Source organism: Symsagittifera roscoffensis, chromosome 2 (genome assembly GCF_963678635.1).
Source record: "Symsagittifera roscoffensis chromosome 2, txSymRosc1.1, whole genome shotgun sequence".
Taxonomy (NCBI): Eukaryota; Metazoa; Xenacoelomorpha; order Acoela; family Convolutidae; genus Symsagittifera; species Symsagittifera roscoffensis.
This window is the reverse complement of record NC_087063.1, coordinates 21,361,751-21,383,850: the sequence shown is the minus strand read 5'-3', so window position 1 is coordinate 21,383,850 and position 22,100 is coordinate 21,361,751. Positions and strand designations below refer to the sequence as shown.

The 22,100-nt window shown below is 32.9% G+C and overlaps 1 protein-coding gene across 1 annotated transcript in view; it reads left to right on the top strand.

The window, feature by feature from the left end:
* Nucleotides 1-6,389: 6,389 nt before the first annotated feature.
* The window catches only part of LOC134840386 (uncharacterized), a 181,690-nt gene continuing 165,979 nt past the window's right edge, over nt 6,390-22,100 (top strand). Inside the window, exon 1 of the mRNA XM_063856164.1 lies at nt 6,390-6,397. The gene's annotated coding sequence lies outside the window, so the exon portion shown is untranslated. The remainder of the gene's footprint in view (nt 6,398-22,100) is intronic.

The following is a 22,100-nucleotide window of genomic DNA, read 5'->3' as shown; positions in this document are numbered from 1 at the left end:
AAACATTTGACTTTAAAAAATTACTTCACCATGCCAAATCTCAGATTAATGACCCACCCGAAAAATTATTCAAATCATTTGTGCGAATTTTCTGTGCGCAAGCATCTATGCCCTTTATTTGAAAAAAAAATTGTAGCCTTCGATAATGTCCAATTTATGAAAATCAGCCGGTTTTTTGGAATTTTTTTTTTGAAAAAACCTGTTGATTCTGAGATTGGTGGTTCATTCAAAGAAACATGAAGCTTAGATCTATCCTGTGTAAACTGTTCTTCCTTTTTTTTGTAAAAAGAGCTGGCATGGACTTTACAAAAAGTCCATTTTTTGAAATTTCTACCGTTTTTTAGAAATTTTTTCACTTCTCGAAAACTACTTCTCAAAAGCTTCTAACTAAGTCTGATTTTAAGGGATCAATTGAAAAACCGGTTATCGCAATACTCGGTGCCTATGAGGATATTCTCATGCTTCAGCAGAGATAAATTTATGGATTAATGAAAAGTCAAATTGTTAAAAGTTTATTGGAAATTTTTTCACTTTTTTTTTAAAACTACCTAGCCGATTGTGAGGTAAATTATTCAATTGAAAGAGTGAGTAGTAGTTATCTCCAAATATTACGCCGCTAATCTCTTACTTAAGCAGAGAAACAACTATGGCGTTGCGTAAAAACTAATTTTTTGAAAGTTGGGCATTTCCGCATCAGTACAAAATATGATTTAGAATAATAAAACAGCTGCCTTTAGCATTAGCTGGGCAACTTGTTTATTTCTAGCGACCGTTGTGCAGATGCAATGCCGTGAGATTCCTCATCTACAAGTGGAAGATTCAAATTCGGAACATTGAAATAGTTTTATTGTTTATTTGGTCGATTTTTTTTGCTGCATAGCATTGGCAATTCGATAGCAACTGCTTTATTGGTCGCTAGTGTTAGTTAAACCAAGCGGCCGCTTCGCCTTCAAGTTGATAAATGTTATTAATAATTGCATATTCATGCAAAATTTTGCGCTATTAAAAAAAAAATGTAGGTAAACAAATCAAGTATTTGCAAGTTTTATTTTCTCATTGCACTTGCGATTATCAAAGGTTATGCAGCTTTACTGGGCTCACTAATAAGTAATTTAAGGTGCTTGTTCGTAACAGCGCTGAAGTGCAGATATTGCCACTTGATATTTAATATTATTGAGAAAAAAGATAGGGTGGTAATATTGTGGCGATAGAGAATGACCGTGTTTTGAATGATGTAGTCCGTTTTTATAGATTGTTTTCTTTCCTGACTCGTCTCTGTGCTTACTTGATCTTTATTTGAATTTTGAATGTTTTCTTTTTGCCGTCAGATTCTAGCCATGAGTTTCATATTTTTTTTGCAACTTTTATTATTTTTATTTTTCATAGGAAACCATCATTAACCGAGCCGAAAGTTAATTGATTTTTCACCTGCGACCATTTTCTAAGTTAATAGGGTTTGAATATTCTGATTTTGATTCTTCTTTTAGTGCGTAGTATAAGTAGCCATTTAATCCGGTTTGTAAAGGCTTTAAAAGGAGTTTAGGCAAGCAATTGGTATAAATATCATAAAAATAGGCTGAAAATATGTCACTTTCTGTTTGACATTGCTTGTGGTACGACACTGAAAAACGGAACTTTTCTGCTTTTTTTAAAAAAAAATTATTCACTTTTCATCAGAATTACTGAAAGGCAGTCGAAAACAAAGAGTTTTGTCCTGATATATTCAGTCTTGTTCCAATTAAGACTATATTGAATAAACATTTGTGAAATTATTATATTGTGATTGAGCTGTTTTTAGCTGAAATTCCGCTCATTCTTCGTCTTCAGCCGTCTCTGTGCTACTGGAGCCGTTTGATTGGAGCATACATTTTTTTTCAATTCTTCCAGTTTTTGAGTTGCAATGGCTTAATTTTTTTTTGGTTTTCTTAGGATTTATTTCATCAGTTCTGATGAAGCTATGTTTAATTTACTGTTGAAAACTGTCGATATGCGTCGGCCCATGCCATTTTCTTCAATTTTAACGACTCCCTGTCGGTTTGGTTTCCTGTTAAGTAGTACAGATTATATATACTGCACGCAGAGGTATGTTTCTATTATTTTTTGGTATTTATTGCAAACCGAAATTTTTTGTTGCTCGGTTTTGGTCGCAAACACATCAAAAACTGTATAATCTTTTAAAATTCTTTTCATTTTTTGTTCCGACCACTGAAAATGGGGAGGAACATTATATTCGGGTGTTATAGTTTTTTTTTACTTTTTATTCTTATTCTTTTATTTAAAAAATATAACCTGCTGATTCTGAGATTGATACTTCATTCAAACTAACAAGTTGCTTAGATTTCTCTTTGCAATCTGTTTTACTCTGTTCCTTCGTAGAAAAGCTGATTTGTAGATTAGCTGACTTCCGAAAAGTCCATTTTTTGAAATTTTTACAGTTTTTTAAGAATTTTCATCACTTCTCGAAAACTGCTAGCTAAATCTGATATAAAAGGTTCAATCTAAAAATTAGGATTTGGATGTTTTCCCTGCATATGAGGCTATTCCCATGCTTAAGAAGAGAAAAGTTTATCGATGTTGGAAAAAAAAACAAATTTTTGATCGTTTTTTAGAATCTTTTTTTTTTGAAAACTACCCAGCCAAATCCGAGATAGACTTCAATTGAAAGAGCGAATTGTAGTTTTCTTCTTTAAATACGCGGCTTATCCCCTACTTAAACACTGAAATCAGTAGGGTTTTGCTTTAAGTATTTTTTTTTTAAATTACGCATTTCCGTATCTGTAGAATATATAAAAAATATTAAAACAGGTTAATCCAGCATTAGCTGAGCCACTAGTTAAGTTCCAAATGGCCTGGGCGCATATGCGAGGACTTGAGACTCCTAATCAACGGGTCGGAGATTCAAATCTGGAACATTAAAATAATCTGGAACATAGAACAATTCTTTTGGTAGATTTTTTTGCTGCGTTTGATAGAAACTAGCTGCTTTATTTGTGGCTAGTGTTAGTAAAATTTCAAGCAATCGTGGAGCAGATGTGCGAAAGTGATACCTCTTATCTCACTAATTTTTTTCTCAAGGTGTATTTTAAATTTTTAATCTTCTTATTTCATTTTGGTTTGCCCGTTTAGAGCTACTTTTTGCATATTCCACGCTTGTGTTTACCAAGCCTAGTTTCGCCTCTGTGTCATTTTTGTTACAATCGAATTTTCTTAAAGTTTTATTTCAGATTTTGTGATAAAAGAAGCGTCAGTAACATAAAATAGGCTAATAGTCAAGCTTCTTTGCGGTCAACCCTTCTTTAGATTTACCAAAAAAAATCTAGTTTTCCAAAGTCCTGGTCATTATGGTCCTCGATTAACTGCCTTCCCCAAGGATACTCATAATACGTTTTGACTCTTAAATAAATTGTCAAATATAACAAACCTTTCAAATTAGGTGGTAGTTAATTATCCTATCTAACCGATTCTTGAATTAATACTCATAACTTTGTCATAATTAGTTAAAATAATAAAGAATTTTGAAAAATTCAGAGTTTATAGGTAGGTGTTCATATGAATTTTCTCCACTCGATCGCGTAAGCGCTATTTAAAAATTTAAGCCTTAATAGATTGTCAATAGACTTATCTAAGAAATTAGCGAAATCCAGTGCGGGGGAGAGGAAAAACCAGTCATTATAAAGCAAACCAATTTTTAAATAAACAAAAAGTTGATTCGAAAAGGTAGTTCAACGCCAAAAAAAGATTTGATTGGAATGAACATAAATTGTGACAAACTTATAAACTGCAGCATACTATCATCGGCAAAATCATTAAGTTTATCAAATTAGCAACACTGAAATAATGACCCCCTGCCGACCCAAAGGGTCCCCCTTTGTATTATTTTGAGATATCCATTTTTGGTGTCGGACCCCAAAATTTTTCTAAAGGAGCCTTCGGAGCCAATATATACTAATTTTGAGTGCGCGACAAAAAACGCGATTTTTGGGTCAAAATTTTCCAAAAAGTGCCTAAAAACACCTTTTTTGGCCGGTTTTGCAAAATTTTGCCTGTGGCGCACAAAATTTGGCCAAAACAGGGTACAGGGTCTTTCTAGCGTTTGGGGAGAGCTCGGAAAATCTATTTGGTCGACATAAAAAAGGTCGACAAAATTTTCGACATTTTTTTGAACCCCCCACCCTCGAGAAAATCCTAGATCCGCCCCAGGGAGCAAAACCAAATTTTCAATACCTAAATAGTAGTGTTTCCTTCTCTAAAGCCTTCTTGTTTGCTGTGCTTGCTCTGAAAAAAAAACCAATTTTTCGAACCGATTGATTGAAATGGCAAATTTTACTCTTGATTGAAATGGCTTAATTATCACTTAATTCAATTGTACTTGATTTCGCTAGGGGATTTCACTTTAATCTACCAGAAGAATAGTTTCGTCCCCACGTTTACTGGTCGGAACAATAATAGTTAAAACTTCATCTACGTTTCTGGCTTTAATTCTGACTCTCTACGCTTAATCCAGTAGACCAGGTAGAAATATGTAATCCAGTAGACCATATTTAACCCAGTACTTAGGTAGACCCATCTGAATACTCCTTCATACTATATAATATTTGTTCTGCTTGTTCAATTAGAAAAGTTAAAATTCATGGATTTACTATTGAATTCTGCAAGCTCTAAACATTTTTCAAACATGTTTCCATTACATTTTCACAAAAACTAAACCTCATATTGAATTCAGAAGTTTTCATTGAGTAGACGTGTTTATCGATTGGAAATCATTACTTTGTTGAAACGTGAACCCGTTGTTGAAGTAGTGTTACACAATTCCTTTGGTTTCATGATTTTTGAGGATAAAAGGGAAGCTTCAAACTTTCGAGATTTTGAAGTTTTGTTTGTAATTTATTTAAAACTGATTAAAAAACGAAAACGGCGAAATTTGATTTTTTTTCTGAATGTTTTAAAAATCTATTTGGTTCACCTCATATTTGAAAGTTTTGTCTGTAGAGCCTGTGTATCTCTATAGAGCCTGTGTATCTCTATAATTCTGAAATTTTAGTTTGTAGGACATTCTTAAAAAAAAAAAAGATCTTTTTCCAAATTAAATTTAGTTACCTTATTATAAAGTTAGGTAGACCCACCTGAATATTCCTTGATATATAATATTTGTTCTGCTGATTCAATTAGGAAAGTTGAAGTTAATGGATTTACTATTGAGTTTTTGGAAATTTAAAAAAGTATGCAAAGTTATTTCGATTACTTTTTAATTATTTTGTTTTAAAACTTCCTCAGCTCGTCGCTTAGAGAACGACGCTTAATGAATTCTTGAGGATTCCAAGTTCTGTTGTCTGCGAGTCTCATATCATATTTTGATGCTATTTAATGTAATTGAATGTTTTGCTTGGACATGAAATAACAGAATTGTCGATGAATTGTATTTCAGTTTCAGCGATTATAATACCAGGGTGAAATTAACAACCTTTTTTTGGATAACTGGAGCAATAAAATAGAAAAGGGTCAGTTAAGTTGGAGATTAATACAAAAAAGATCTTTTCATTATGAAGCGATATCAATAGCAGACGCGAATTCACTTTACCAGCATCATTTGGGAAAAACAAGTTTTATGAAAGCTAGTCTATCGAAAGCAGTCAACCCATTTTTTTAGAACTTTTTGTAAATTGTTTTTTTTTGTGCGTATTGATTGAAAAAATTTCCTCGTACTGCATTATTCGACCCTTTTGCCTGGAGTGGATTTAAGATTTTCTCGAGAGATCAGATTTTCATGAACCTTGAAAAAAGTTTCGACAATTTTTTGGTACCTTTGGACCTTTTTTTTTTAAATTTTTGCAGTGTTTTCGGCGGCAAAAAAAAATAAGTTCCGCAGTGGGAAATTAGTACCGCAGTGGGGCTATTTGGGCAGTCAAGTTATCGAATACTACTCCTTAAGAAATTCTTTTTCCAACAAACTAGAAACAGCTTTTAAAATTCAAAAAATATATTATTATTAGGATCTGTGAGTATTTGTCAGATTAGTTTCCAACCTCAAAAAGCCAGAGACAATGGGTATCTTTCGATAGAAACACAATTTCATTGTCTTCTACTTGACAGATATTCCTAGTAGGGTTCTTGCGAAATGCATCCCCTGCGCTAGCAGTCGCCCACGATATCCCTCCATCTCGAGGTCTATTAGACGGCTTTCTAACTGACATTAGCTCATGAACTTAACTATTATCTATTATTATAATAATATATAAAATTTCTGAAAGAATCGTTCTCTGCCTAAGTCCGCTAGTAAGATATACCCGTTTTGTCCAGTAATCCACTAAAGTTTTGCCGAAACTTCAGTTTAAAGTTATCATCACTAAAATTAACGAAATTCTGTATTAAACTAAAGTGCTCAAAAACTTATTAAATATCTTCATTTATTTTTTCGAGGGGGTTAAGTGGTCATATGTGCGATCTAAGAGTACCCTAAATTGTATGATAAATTGAATTCTTCATCACATTATCTCAAACCATCCACGGTTGTTGCTATTTATCCTAATCCTTCATCAATTCTCGAGGCTTATCCTCAAATTTTCTTAAACTCATTTTAATTCTAACCACCTTAAAGTAACTTAAACCTAAATCATCCATCAGTAAAGCTACCAATTACTGAAACTAAGGAAGAAAATAACAAAAACCAAAAAGGAAGGAACGGATTTGAGTGTTTTTTGATAAATCATTAGTTTTTTTTAACACAGTTTAAATATACACCTAATAAACAATAAGATTACGCACTAAAACCAATCTTAAACGTTAACCACGTAACACCAAACACCAAGTTTTAGTTTCAGCATAAAAATATCAGGTTTTACAACAAAAACTAAGTTTAAAACACTGACACATCCACTTTATATTGATAAAATAGGTTTCATATGATAGCATAAGCAATAAAAAATTGATTTTTACCAGCCAAAATTTTTGGTTTCAGTCTAGTTTTCAGTTATAGGGTCAAACGTTTCAGTTAAAATAAGTATAGTTTCCGGTCAAAATTTCAAGTTTCTGTAAACGGATTCGGGTAAAACAGCAAAAGTTGAACTAGTCAAACCCAAATTTGGATACCATAAGTCAAAAACCTGGTCTTAAATGGTACGTTTTTGTTAGTTTCAGGTTTCAGAACACAAAAATTGAGTTTTTGGTCTCAAAATTGAGCTCCGAACGCCGAATTTTGACTTTCTAGAGAAAACTAACGGTGTTAAAACCCACCAAACCAATTTTAAATTTTGGTTCCTAAGGCTGAAACGTACGTTTCAGAATTGGTGTTTTTGGTTTCAGACCCAAAAATCTTGCTTCCCAAGTGAAATTTTTGTGAAATATTGAAAGATAATAGGAATCCTTAATGCACTAACAAATTTTTCAACTCAAAAAACTTCTAGAAGGTGTTAGTTTGAGCCCTCAAACTTATAGTTTCAGAAAACTAAAATCGTCGTTTTAGGCTAAAATTTTCATCTTTTTGGCAATTTTATTGCTGGAATAGAAATATATCAGAGAGACCAACCTAAATTTTCAATCTCAAAACTCTAAAACCAAGTGGTCAAACCATAGTTTCAGTTCTAGAAATCATAGTTTCAGCCCCAAAAACTTAGCTTTCCGCAAACAAATTTTTGATTTTGAAGTTACAAACCTGTTCAAAATTCTAATTTACACTAAACCAGCTATCAAAAACCAACTTTTATTTTCATGCACCGAGTTTGAGAGAGTTTAAGAGTTTTAGGTTTGAGTTTTCAAAAACTAAGTTTAAGATATCAAAAGATTCGGTTTTCTCGAATTTTTTTGCAAGTTAAAGCGAAAACCAGATATAATACAGCGTATAGAAGATTAAAAAAATTCAACTTCAGCTACCATAGTTTCAGGTTTCAGATTATCGTTTCAGTCAAAAAATTTTCTAAAAATTTTTAACCAAAAAATTAAGTTTTGAACGAATAATAACCAATAAAGGCATATAGTTATATTGTTAACCATACCATAGCATCAACAAAACTTCACTTGAACAAAGTTTCAGGTTTCAGTTAAGGTTTCAGCGAATACAATACTTGAAAAACTTAGAAAAAATTTTAGAAAAATTTTTTTTCCAAAGAAATTTTTTTATTTCCTTATCTTATTATTAAAAACTTTGTTAATATTCAATAATTCCTAAGAGGTTTTCATTACTCTAAGACATACTAATCAAATAGTACAACTTGGCTGAGGAAAAAGAAAACAAACATCGTGAAATTAATGTCAACACATTTTAAAATTGACGTCAGTACAATAAATTTAAAGCTCAAATTAGGAAATAAAGTCTATAACATCATATGGTATATCACTAACACTGAAAAAAATCATTTTAGTATACTAGCAAAACACCCTAACGAAGATAAACACGAATTATACGTCTTCTTTTGACGATATACTCCAGAAATTGACACAATTCTTCAGCAAATAAAAATACCAAATAACATAATTTGTATACCGGAAGAGCGATTAATTGCTTCACTCCCGATTGCTTTTTGATATCATAATATACCAAAGCACAAAACTACTTGCATTTTAATCATTTTTTATTAAAAACACAAACTTTTCCTAAACAAAAATTAAAAATCATAACAAGTTCATAAGAAAAATTTAAATATTTTTTATATTGTTTATCATTCCCTAGATAATTATTTATGTCCCTAAAAGGATGTAAAATGCTATGACCAACTTTTATTAAGTAAATACAACACCATTTTATTTAAAACTAAAATTAAAAAATAAATCCACAAAAATTATTTGGTATATCACCAATATCCAAAAAGATCAAATCACAATTTTGTCCAAACACCCACACAAAAATATTCACGAATTAACTATTCTTTCCAGCAGCAATACCCCAGAGATAACTTCTATCTTAAAAAAGCTTAAACAGCCCCATAGCACTATTGATCTATCTAACAAAAACTCGTATTCATTGAAACCAGCAAACTTCCTTGTAACTTAAATACAAATATTTTAGTCCGTACAATTGATCAGTACAGAACACATCCAAACCCTTTATATATTGTTAAGAAAACATTGAGTGAATTAAACAAAAATGGCAAACGTAGTAGTATACCCAGATTTAGCTCTCGAAAAGTTTACCGGCTTAGATCCGAATGAGGATGCAAGAGATTTTCTTGATATAGTAGAGAAAAAGATAGCATTTTCCCTAGGCACTAGACCAGGAGATGCAGGTGACGAACAAGACGCATATGATAACAGACAAAGAGCCTTATTTGGTTCAATATTAAGAGGTCCAGCCGCTCAATGGTATCAGGGATTAGCAGCAAACTTACCTTGGAATGATATAAGAGATCAATTCATAGATAGATTCACTGATGATAAGGATAAATATAGGAGACGAATAGAAGCAGAAAACATAAAAAGACAACCTGATGAATTCATTAAAAGCTACATACATAGATTAAGCACTGCAGTAGACCGTGGATGGCCTAATCCAACTTTTAATGATGATCAAAGAACAGCAAAGAAAATGGAATTCTTTGTACGCGGCTTAAATCCGCCAGGCTTGATACAAAAGGCTCATCAATTGCTAATTGAGAATCCACCCGCAACTTGGCAACAATTAAAAGATCATATTGCTACAAAAGACTTAAGTTTTGCAATAAGTAGTGAGTTTATCGGAACAGCATCCAGTAGCATAGATAATAAATTGGAAATAGAGGGAATAAAGGATCAAATTAAAGAGTTAACAGGACTAATGAAAGATCATAAAATAAACGCAGCTTATAATCCACATGAGCATAGAAACAAACAAAACAACCCAATGTTTTGCAATTGGTGTTGCATGTCAGGCCATACGATAAGACATTGCTTCAAATATAACGATCAACAGGAGCAAAATTATGACTCGCTTCAATTAAGAGAGAATTCAAACAGAAGTTATCATAACTATAGCAAGAGTAGGTCAAGAGTAGACAACAATTTCAATGATATAAATCCCCAACAAGAATTCAGGCATTTGTCAAACGTCAAGGAAAGTTCTCAATCGCGTGACAGGTCAAACAGTAAAAAACCCTTCAACGAAAATAACGATTATTATTCACCTTACCAGATCCACAACTTTAGTGATGATGACATTCCAGGAGACTATACCGATAATGAGTGTGAACTTGTTAATTTAAACTAGATCAGTCTCCGTCCGAACCAAAAATACAATTATACATTAACTTATACCAACATCCCGTCGGAGACAAAAATAAAAATAACGGTCTGGAAACCCAATTTCTACTAGACACTGGAGCAACATGTTCACTTATTAATTTTGACAGTTATGAACAATATTGTAAAATACAGCCTCTACAGCTGAATAAATCTAGATCAAACACAGTTGCTGTTAATGGAGAAAAGCTTAAACTTATAGGTTATACCAATTTTGACTCAACTTTTGGTACAAACACTGATAATCCGGTAAAAATCAAAGCATGGATTTCAGCTGAGAACGGATGCGATCTAAATATATTAGGAATGAATTTCATTTCTCACAACATTAAATCAATAAACTTTCCAAATTTAAACTTAGAATTAAAAAAGTACCCAGATTTAACAGTTCCTATCAGTATTATAAGAAGCAAAAGTTATCCATATCTAAGTTTTTATCAAAATGTACTTCTCGATAAAAATATAACTATTGCACCAAAATCATCCCGCGTAATTTCAATTTCTCCAGCAGGCATAGTTTTCAAATTAGGAACATCGTTTAGAATTGATAAGTCCTTAGAACAAAAAGGCATCAATGCAAAAAGCACTTATTGTAGGAATGAAATTAAGTCAATGCCTATCGTACTAAAAATTCCAGAGAATCAAAAGTAGATATAAACAAAGGTGTAATAGGCCAAACGTTTGAAAACATAGAAATAAAATAAACCCGTTTCTTCGTGCTTTAAAACAATATTTTCTTTAAAGCTTTTATAACGCTTAAAATTTTGTGAAGTTTACCTAAAATTTTTTATACTGAGCAGTAAACTTTGTTTAATATTACTAAAAAATTAGATTACGAATATTATCCTACAAATGTACTACAATGAATAGCGGTTCTTTATGACACCCAAAAGGATATGCCAAAATGCATGAACACGGATTTAATTCTTAACCGAGATCGAAAACAGTCAAGTACGCTAACAATTTTGGACCATCCTCAAAATCAAATAAAGATAGAGGGATCGGAACCCAATGGCTCAGACAAAAAAAAGTTTTTCGACTTCAACATATTTGCAAAAAAAAAATTGCAAAAGGCCAGGAAGTTAAAATATCACAGTTTTACGAGTCTATAATAATTTCATTTTCAGGCGGTTTTATCAACTGAAAATTCAGTATTACACTTAAGGGAATGTCAAATTACCCTACGTACAATAACGAGAATTAATAGAGTGAAACCTTTGATGAAAGAACTAGCCAATGTAAAATTGTAACAAACTCATTCTGCGAAGTTAATTTGGACCATTGGATTCCTCTTAGGGCCCAAGAAGGGATCGATGACATTATTTTTATCTTTGTAGTTTTCAAGTTACAAAATGCAAACTAGAAGAAATTCATCAAAAAGGGAAATATTACCTCCTTTCTTCTCAACACATTGAGTAAAATTTTCACCAATATTCTTTATCATAAAATGGGCGAACAATGTTTGTCGACCCGACCCACCGCAGATTTATGCCAGCATTTGTTGGTGGCTTCATGTAGCCTTTTTAAAATTATGGTACCATAATCTTTCAACAACGCAAATGCTTGTTGGTGGCTGTATGCAGCCTTTGAGACTCTTATGATTCGCTCCTCACAATTTGGCCAAAATATCAATTCGGTAGTTCAATATCCACAACATGCAGGCATTTAAATCCTTAAAAACAACAAATTTTCAGAAGCAACACTTTGAAAATTGGACCGCATCATCTTTAAGATTGTTTACGTTAAATTTTTGCATCATAAAGTTCAGGATGACTTTCTGTACTAAAGATGTGAACATGGATTGATGCAGAGGGTTAAAACCAAAAAGGAACTAATAAACTTATCTTTTTGAACATTATACAGTTTGCAAATTGTCTGTTTAATTTTCCTTTTCTACGATATTTCATTTTGATTTGATTATAATTCAAATCTTTTCTATTTTCTATCAAAAAATGTAACAAAAATTGCTGGTTATGACAACCAGGTGGACATAAATTTAAGATTAGGGGTTAATTAACGCCCAAATTTCCATTTTTGCTTTAACTACATAAGTTTAATATCTGAGCTTAACTCAGTGTCGGAAAATGCTTTATTCCTGTGGTTAATAAACACCATGATGGTCTTTCTTCATTTGTATTCCTGTGGTTAATAAACACCATGATCGTCTTTCTTCATTTGTTTTCCGTGGTGGGTTTGTGTGAAACCACAAGATTATATTTTCCACCTTTTATATACATACAATTTTACACTTTGTCCTTCATTGTCCAAACATTTGATAATCAGCTTTAGTATCCGAATGTAATTCGGGATTTTGAATAATTACTTATTTTACATTGATGTTTAGCAAAGTGGAATATGACCCAATTTTGAATTGGAACTGCCAAAATGCTGACCCAGCACCAGAGTAGTTTAAAAGAAAGCTGCCTCTCAAGAAGAAACATCGGAAACCGGTAGCAGTTCAATTTTTGTCAATAGACGACTGGTTAAATAAGAACCCTCGCAATTTTCCTAGTTTAACCCAAAGATTGGAAGTGCAGAGAAACCAAGTTGGATACGGAAAATCCAAAATATATAACGAGTTTAAAGTACTCAATAAAAGAAAATTATAACAGATGGAAACTGCCATCGTTCATTGAAGTCGCCAACTCAACGACAATGGAAAAGGCGATGATGCCTATCGACTTCATAACTCAGCCAGAAGTGGTTATAAAGAACGAAAACAACTTCTGGAAATTAAAGAAGAGGGAGGAACACGGCTACATCCTCAAGGCAGGAGGCACGCAAGTCACCATTCCGTTCGAGGGAATAACTGCTTTTCCGAACCATGTAAAAAACAGACAGGAAGAACAGGACGACATTCAACAACTTACGGACGGAATGAGCAGACTACGAATCAAAAACAAAATTAAAAAGAAGAAAATCGTGAAGTTGCAACAAAAACTTGAGGCTTCACAGAGGAAGATAGCGATCCTCAGATCATACAATGTGGAGCTTGAATTCGGAAGGAAGCTCTAGATAAAACCTAACTTATCTTCATAACTTTTTCGTTTGATGTTCTCTTTAAATTTTATAACTATAGTATTTAACCATTAAAGTGTTTAAACTTTCACCATGGTAACTGTAAGAATCGAACAGCTTAATTTTCTAAAAAAAGGGGTGAGTTGTAGTATTGCGAAATACTACACACACACAAAAGACCATTGTCTTAATTGTTTATTTAACGACCCAATTCTAAATTGGAGCGTGCCATTTAAATTAAAGCCTCTTTTCACTAAATCAGATATTGACTGATTTACTCTTACTAGGACTATAAAATCTTGTTCTGAAAATCCACTCCTTTTTAAATACTTGTCCAATTTTTCTCATTTTTTCATGCTCAATATTTTAAAAGGGCGGCGATTATTAATACGTCCCTTTTAACTTAACTTGAAACAAACTGGATAAATATTTAGCAGTCTTGCCGGCTGCACTGAAATTCTCCTTGCTTTGATTAAGCAGAGGTGCACCTGCAATATGATGCATCAGAGAGAGTAATATGAATTTTTAATAAGGCAAACTGAAGGCTGCGGTTTTCATCAAAGGGGACTAATAAGTTGAAGATATTTGATTTGAAAAAATCAAATAAAAACTAGTTGAAAATTCCCTTATTAGAAAGGGAGAACAAAGGAGCAGGTGAAACCTGAATAATTAAAGATTGAATCAGCCGCCGGTTTATGCTTACGAGCAAAAGGACTGGCCTGAAATCTTCAGTGTTTCATTTTGCTCAGTCAGCAGCAAGTCAGTTCTCTTCAGTCATATCTTTTAAAAATAAATAATTTTTCTTTTCTGCCCTCACACTAAAATTAATCTAGCCCTTTTCACTTATAAAAAGAGAATAAATTCTCATTTTAAGTTTGATTTGAAAAATTATAAATCGAGATACTCGAGATACGCACACCCGAGGAAGTCTGGACTACAAGTACCCAAAGGACTACGGCAAGACGATTCAGACGACCCAACCAGAAGTGCTGACTTGGACAAACATCAAGGGCAACCATACATACTAATCAGCCACCGACCTTTGTAAGAAGATAAAATATTGATGAACAAAATAAGATTAGCTCAACCTCCCCTCATAGGTATATTTCTTTAAGCTGTTCGATTCATTTATATAATCTAATAACCCAGTGCTCTGTATCTAACCAACTAATTAATTCATACCTTTTCTAACTATTGTTTCTACTCTACTTTTTGTCAAGACAATTTGACGATCTAAGGTGAGACTTATAATTTAGGATAAAATTACTAAGCATTCAACCAGCAATGAGCGCTTAGTAAACCGTGTTTCGCCAAAGTAAATCAAATGAGTCTCTGCTGTTTTTTTTCCGAATTGCTGAGCGCTTTCGATGCATTAGAGTGTTAGACAACGTTGTGCGTTGATTTTTGATACCAATCTTAATACTTTTTTAAGAGTTCGTTTTCGACTTTAAATTAATGAACATTTAGTTTTGTTACTTTTGTTTAGACTTGTTGATCCAAAACGAAGTTTGCCAAATAATTTGCACGAAGCACACAATGTCTCCTCTTTTTTGATCTGTTTTCTTTTGTGCGATTTTTCCCTTCGGAGATCAGATGATGTTGAGTGCTCTTTTGAGTGCAGCGCGCATAGTAGGTATGGCCAAGTAGCTCAGAGCCCGTGCTCCCGCAGCCACCGAGGAAAGCGTGTGAGCCAGAGGAATAACCCAAATGCCTCTCAGTATGGACTGAAATAAAAGCAAATCGAAATCTAGTGTACGTGCGCAATCAGATGCGGATCTAGGTTTTTTCAAATGTACGTATTTTAAATCAAGACCCTGATTTGCAATAAATTTCAAAAAATTTCTGCACTTTTTGAAGGTTTTCACCCCAAAATAGCATTTTTCGGCGCTTATCCCCTCTATATTAGTAGCGCCTTTGGGTATGTGTACAGGCGCCTATAGAAAAGTTTTAGGGTCGGGCTACCAAAATTGCAGGTCTTAAAACAAATCAACTAGTGGATCCTTTGGTGTTCAAATCCACGAGGCGCGGGGCGTAAATACATGGTAGAGGGGGCGTGCTTACTTATCTTGCAAAATTCTTCCGAAAAAATACAAATCTTACAAACATTAGATACAATTCTTACAGAAAACTTAGCTAGAATCAACAACATGCGAGGATTAATTTTCTATAATTTTCTTCAAACACTTTTTTTGACATATCGAAAAGGCTGATTCAATTGGGAATTTTATAAGCCTAGATTTTTTTTTACTAATAGGCATGTATGTATTGTTGCTACGTATTAAATATAGCAACGCCTTCAACTTTTTAGCCAACTATCACGAACGTACTTCTTGAAAGACAGTTTTTTTTTCATCTATGCTAGGTCAACTAACAAAAAAACACGATTCCTTTTTCTTCAGGTTTTTTTGATAACGATATGTATTTAACTTAAATTATGAGAAATTATTATTCTGAGGGAAAAAAGATGTCGCAGGGCAAATTGACTGATAAATGTGTAAAGATAACTTAGATGACAACATTTAGAAAACATGATAAGATTTGACATTTGATGATACTTTTGGCCTATAAGGGTTTTGCGTTGAATAGTTTCTGGGCAGTGATCCTCCGTCGGTATGTTATTTTACCTTATGCATTTTGCTCGACCAATAAAGAAATTCTTCTACAGACCTTTCACCAAACAGTGTACCTTCACGCTCGAATGTGAGGCGCCAGAATATACATTTTTGCCGGAACCTTTTCATTTATTCCTCAGTTAAAATTGCCTTTTTCTTCTCTGAAATGTCGGAAGAACTTAGGTCTAAAAAAATTGGAATGTGATCAAATTCAGTCAACCAACTTACCAATCCGTAACTGACCAGAATGCTTTGATGGACAATTGCAAAGACCGTGTACAGCACGCAATTAACTGTCAGTGCTCTAGTCACCTGAAAAATCATTGAAGGATTTTAAATAAAGAACAAAGTGGAAAAAATACACTTGTGTTGAGAAAATTGTTTGATTGGTTTCTATTGTTTGTCTGCGAACAACTCTCAGTGCAATTAAAACCAGTTTTTGAAAGTTAAACAAACATGAAGATATCGAAAAGATATTGAATTTTAAGTATTTTAATTAGAGTATTTTTTTGGGCTCATTAATTTTCAGTTTAGACTGAGTAATGCGTGTTTTAATCCATCTATATGCGTCGGCACCGTGTGAACCCATAAATCATTACGTAATGTCTTGAGGTAACCTAAACAGCGCAACCAAAACTTTGGACTGAATTATATCTTCTGATAGTGCTTGTGGGCAGATTTGAAAAAGTTGAGAAAAACAATTGTCGGAGGATTTTCAGAAACTTTTTCCAACTTTATTTTCATTGAATAACGTTTGCGATTAGCAAGCATAATCAAATCGGAGTAAAAATTTTTTTTCCCGTAAAAACTTGTTCAATAAAATGAAACATTTTCTCTGCTTATGTTAAGAGTATATCAAGTTTGAAGTACCAATTTGGCATGTTTAGTGTGGAGGTGTTGTGTTGTCCAAGCTCGAGAGAAGCTAGAAAATCGTTCGATTGTGGCCATGAGCTGATTTTTTATGAAACAGAAATTTAATTATCGGAATATTGCTTGTCTGCTTATTTTTGTCGGCTTACTTTGCCAATCAACCAATGTTGTTCTGGTTGAAGCAAGTTTCGCTAAAAAAGCAAAGATAAGTACCTTTGATTTGTAAGTTTGTGACATCTAAATTATGTATAATTTCATTTTTTATTTCCTTTTAAGGGTGGGTATTTGTTTTTGCTCGACAAGTTTGTTCGGCTTAAGTGCATTCAGCAAATGTGTGATCGGTGTCGTTTAAAGGGCGAAAGAAGAATTGAATGGTGTGTTTAAGAACGGAGAAATTTTTTTAGTTATAATTTTTTAAGCTCAAGTTGATTTTTTCTAAAAATTTTTTTAGTTCAACGATCGTCTACCCCAATTTTGTCTGCTTGTTTGGGACTCACTGATTTTTTAATCCTAATTTACCGCAACGGTTGTGCTTCTCCGAAAGTTTTAGTGGCATCCACCTTAATATCTATGCTTGAGTTGAATCGCAAGTAGTGCGAAGCTTTGATTTGCTTCTGTGTTAAAAAATGTATGAGGCTAAAATGAGATTAATTGTTATTATAGGAGAGCTCTTATAAACGTTGTCAGACGTCCGACGGACAGTTGTTGTTTGACTCTAATAAATAAATTTAGACTATGGCCATTGTTGGCACAGCTAAAAATATAGTGCAATGTCTATAATGAATGGTCAGGTAGAAACCAGTTTAGGTAAAAACGAAAACCAAAGAGGAAAAAAAATGAACAGGTTCTAATATCCAATTTTCTTACTGTTTTAATAATGATTATTACAATCAAGTTTTTCTTATTACATTACAATAAGGACCATTTAAAAAAGCTAACAAAAAAAATCAAATATGACAAAACAGCCACGATTAAATTCCTCTGCTCTTTTTTTACATAATCTCTTTTTAAATCTTTATTGTAATAATCATGTACAGAAAAAGAGCAGAGGAATTTAATCGTGGCTGTTTTGTCATTTTTGTTTTGCTAGCTATTTAAAATGAGTTCAATCTTTAACAACAAATTTGAGTTGTTTTCTTAGTATTTAGGAAATGAGTCTTCTGTTTGAAAGTTTGCATCGGTCGCTGCTGTTTTCAAATTTTTGTTACAAAGTGCTATTCTGCTTCTAACTTTTTATTATTTTTTTATTTAAAAAAAGAGTAAATATTTTTAAAGTCTGGTGAACAAGAAGCTAAGTTGAAGAATTTGTTCTTTTGTTATTCCTATAAACTGAATTTAATATACTCAAGAAAAATTACGCTTAAAATTATACTCAGATAGCCATCCAGCTGTTTTATTGAATTTCAGTTTAAAAGACTGTGCATAAAATCTCCATATTGAATAAATAGCCGTACAAGGCGTTATACTGGTGAAAAGCAACTTTTTTTTATCCGGTATGAACAGTAAGCTGAAGATGCAATGACTTTTTTCCACGAAAAACCAATGTGAGTCAAATTACACGAACCCGTTGTTCTTTTTCTATTGGTTTTTCTGAACACCTTATTCATTTAATGTTGTTCCGACTATTGAAAATGGGGAGGAACTTTGTATTCGGGTCTGTGTTTGTTTTTTTCTTTTTGTTTTTCATGCAGAATCAGGTACCACAAACAATTATCGGACTGGGTTGATTGATATGTCATATTAAAGTCCTTACAGTCGTAATTCGAACCACTTTTGATAATTTTTTTTCGCTTTATTTCGAGCGAATAAAGCGAGCGAGCAATCTTATTTTAATTCCCTAAAAGCTTACAATAGCTTAATTGGAAAGGTACAAACTTAGTTTTACCTGGGTAACGTTAATTTGGTTTGAGTTTTGTAGGGCTTTCTTGGAATCAAATTTTTTTTCGTTTTCTAGTAATTTTTCTACAAAAATTGTTTTTCAATTTGCTTGTTCTAGTATGGCTGTTGAATGTATCTAATTCCCAGTTTTTTTTCAGTTCTTTCACACCACGCCAAAAAAAACTACAATAATTTGCAAAAAGGTAGAATTTTTAAAGACTATGGTTGGAACAATCTGTGCTACTTGCACAGTAACCGGCTGTCTTTGTTTTCTTTTCAATTCGATTCAAATACCATCTATCGACTCATTTATGCTTATTTTTTTGATTTTGTTTTTGTCTTGTCTTTTTGATTTTTTGCTGCTTTATACTATCTCTCCCAATCTTGTTTGTTACTGAGAATCAATTTGGAAAGTAATCAAATTTCAGTAAGTTTTCGTATTTTTATTAAGTTTGAAATACTTTTAAAAATTTATTAATTAGTGGAACTAAAAAAAATAAGCCAATAGGACCTTCGTTCAAGTTTTTTCATTAAACTAATTAGCTCCTAACAAGATAAGTTTTGTGGCATTGTGGCGCTCAGATAGTGATGGTGCCCAGCAAAAATCTGATTGCTGGTTCAAATTGCCCAAGCGCTGCAATTAGCAAGGTGAGCGCTCTCTGATGATTACGTGCTCTCTTGTCAATCTGAATAATTAACCTCCGGCCTGTTTGACTAAAAAAATAACTGAAATTTGCAATGATTTCAAAGAATGAATTCAGAAGTTAAGAAGCTCAACTATTTCTGCTCTTAAAATTAATTTCCAAGCCCTCGATAAAAACGCGTTGAAGAGCAAGAAAAAGTTCAAGTACAATTTAAGTATAAGTACAATTTCTGTGTCGATTGAATTTTTTTTCAATATTGATTAATTTTGAAAACATTTCGAAAAATCCAAAATAAATAATACCGTTTTGTAAATTAATATTTTTTAGATTTCACTCTTTGTTATTAACCATGACATTGGTCTGAAGTGTTCCGTTTCAATTATATGGCCTTCTTTTTGATTTTTTTTGTCTTTTTTCAAACGAGTGAGGAAATTGAAAGCTAAAGCAATTTTCCAATTAATCTATTAATAACGGAGGAATTAACTTAGTTGTTGATTTCAAGCATACACAATCATAGTTGAAACTGTCCCAAACAACTTTTTCAAGCATTATAAATTTTCAATAACTTAAGCTTTGTAAACTGGCTTTGAAACATCGTCTTTGCTTAGATACATCAGTGGTTAAAAAAATTTTGGAAATTTTTGTTATGGTTGAAAAAAGCTATGAACTCTCCGACTTCTCTATCATCAAACATCTTAACTCATATGTTACCTCATTAACTATTTTGCAAAAGCCTCCCCTGTGCTTTCAGCCAATTTTTTTTCTAAATTATTGTCTCATAGTTTGCACACTATAACAGTAACAATAAAATTGGTTTGTAGTTTTTTTTATTTATATATCAAGAATTTTTTTGCGAATTGGGCTTGGCAGCAATTAACAGTTGCGGAAATTTAAAAAATCCACAAATTCGGTCCAACTCTTTAAAAAGGGAGCAGTTACGTTGATTGTTGGTTTCTATAAAGCACAGTCCCATAGTAGCAGTTGTGTTTTAAGCACCAAAACATTCCGAGATTTTCAGCAATGTGAACTGGAAATGAAACATCATTAATTTTTATCTTTTTTGGCTAGTTTTTCTGTTGTTGTTGAATAGCAAGATTTTGATAAGTCTCTCTACTTCTAGCCTCTGCGTTTCTTTTCTGCTTGTTGTAAAAATTTTCCCTTTGTCATATCATGTGGCGCACTTTTGATGCTATTTTATCCACGTTTTTTCATGTTGTTTTTTGTGTTTTTTCAGGTAGGAACGCATTTAAGTGATCAGTTGTTCAGTTAGAATTGTTAACAATTTTATGACTAATTATCATCAGAATGGTTTGACTGATTGGATGGTTGTGGGGAAGAGACAGAAGCGATGTGGTAGTCGCTAAAGTATCGGTCTCTTAGTCAAAAAGACAGTGATTCGAGGCCTATCATGATCTGTGCTCGTTGTGAACGGGAGAGTCAACAAATCGCAACCCAGGAAAAAGGCAAAAATGGATAGATTTCTTTAGCAGAGACACAACATCGGTTTTCCGCAACGAGTTGTTGGTCTTTTCATTGGTGGATAAATGGTCTTAGATTTTTATAAAAAATCTTAATCCTCTCCGATCACAAAGTAAAAAAGCAAAGTTTTATTAAATTTTTAATGAAATCTATTGATGAACTACCTAAGTCAAGGAATCGTTAAAGAGATTGTTTTGTATACTAACGGCAGTATCCGATCTCTGTGTGCCCGAGCTAGAGCGAGCGGCGGCACGACTGTCTGCCGGCTTCTTTCGTCCTTGCAGTATTATGATGAGAATCCCAGTTAGAACTGCCATCAGCACTATGCTTGGGATACCAACCATCGCCACAGTATTCTCCAGAAGGAAAGAATCCCACGAGGAGACGCAAACAGGCCGCATGTTTATTTGGCGCAACTCGCTAAAACTCATGTTCAATTTAAAAAGTTGAGTTGAATCTTTTTTGTTAGGACTTTCGAAATAAGCTGTGGTTTTTTCCGACCATTGAAAACGGGAAGGAACTAGCTAAAATAACTCGTGGAAAACTTTCGGCTTTTGTTCTAATTTCGAGCGAATACAGAGAGCGAGCTGGCTTATTTTGTTGTTCGTTCAAAAACTTTACTGCAAAAAATTATCATTATGGTTAGAGTGATATGACATACTAAAGCCCTTTCAGCCTTGATTCGAACAACGTTAACAAATTTTCAAAAAATTATCCATTGTTGAGAAAATTTTGTTTTAGTCTAATTTTGAGCGATTAGAAGGACAAGCCATGAAACTTTCTTTTAATTGCAGTAAAAATATTTTTCGGAGGTTTTTAGTGCTAGATTGGGATCTTCAAAATCTAAATTGAAAAAGGACTTAGATTTTGTTTGCAATTTTTCGACTAAATGCGTTGCCCCATTTGTTTTTTCTTATTGTGACTGTCAAATATGCCTAAATTTTATGTCTTTGTCAGATCTTGTTATCACACGACCGGCTTTTATAGCAACGGCTATCCTTTTTTCAATTACAATTTTGACGGAATTCCTGTCAAACTTCTCAAAATTAGGCTTTCAATTCAAACCTAGAAAAGTGTTTATAAACTAGATAAAGTGTTGATATTATATTTATAATGGGAGATTCAAAAGCTTAAAGTTTCAGTCCTGACAAAAGATTCATCAAATTCATTAAGAAAAATGCAATAAATGACTAACAAATCCAATTTGCTTTCATGATATCATCCGTGATTTATCACTTTGTAATTGACCTTATCTGTTATCAAAGTTTTGATGGAGTTTGACTGTAATTATGAAACCAAATTATTTAGTTTCAAATTAAAGATTCTTGCAGTAGTTCCAGTGAAGTTGAGCATTTGGGCATTCAAGCTTATGGAATTTCATTAAAGTAGAATTTAA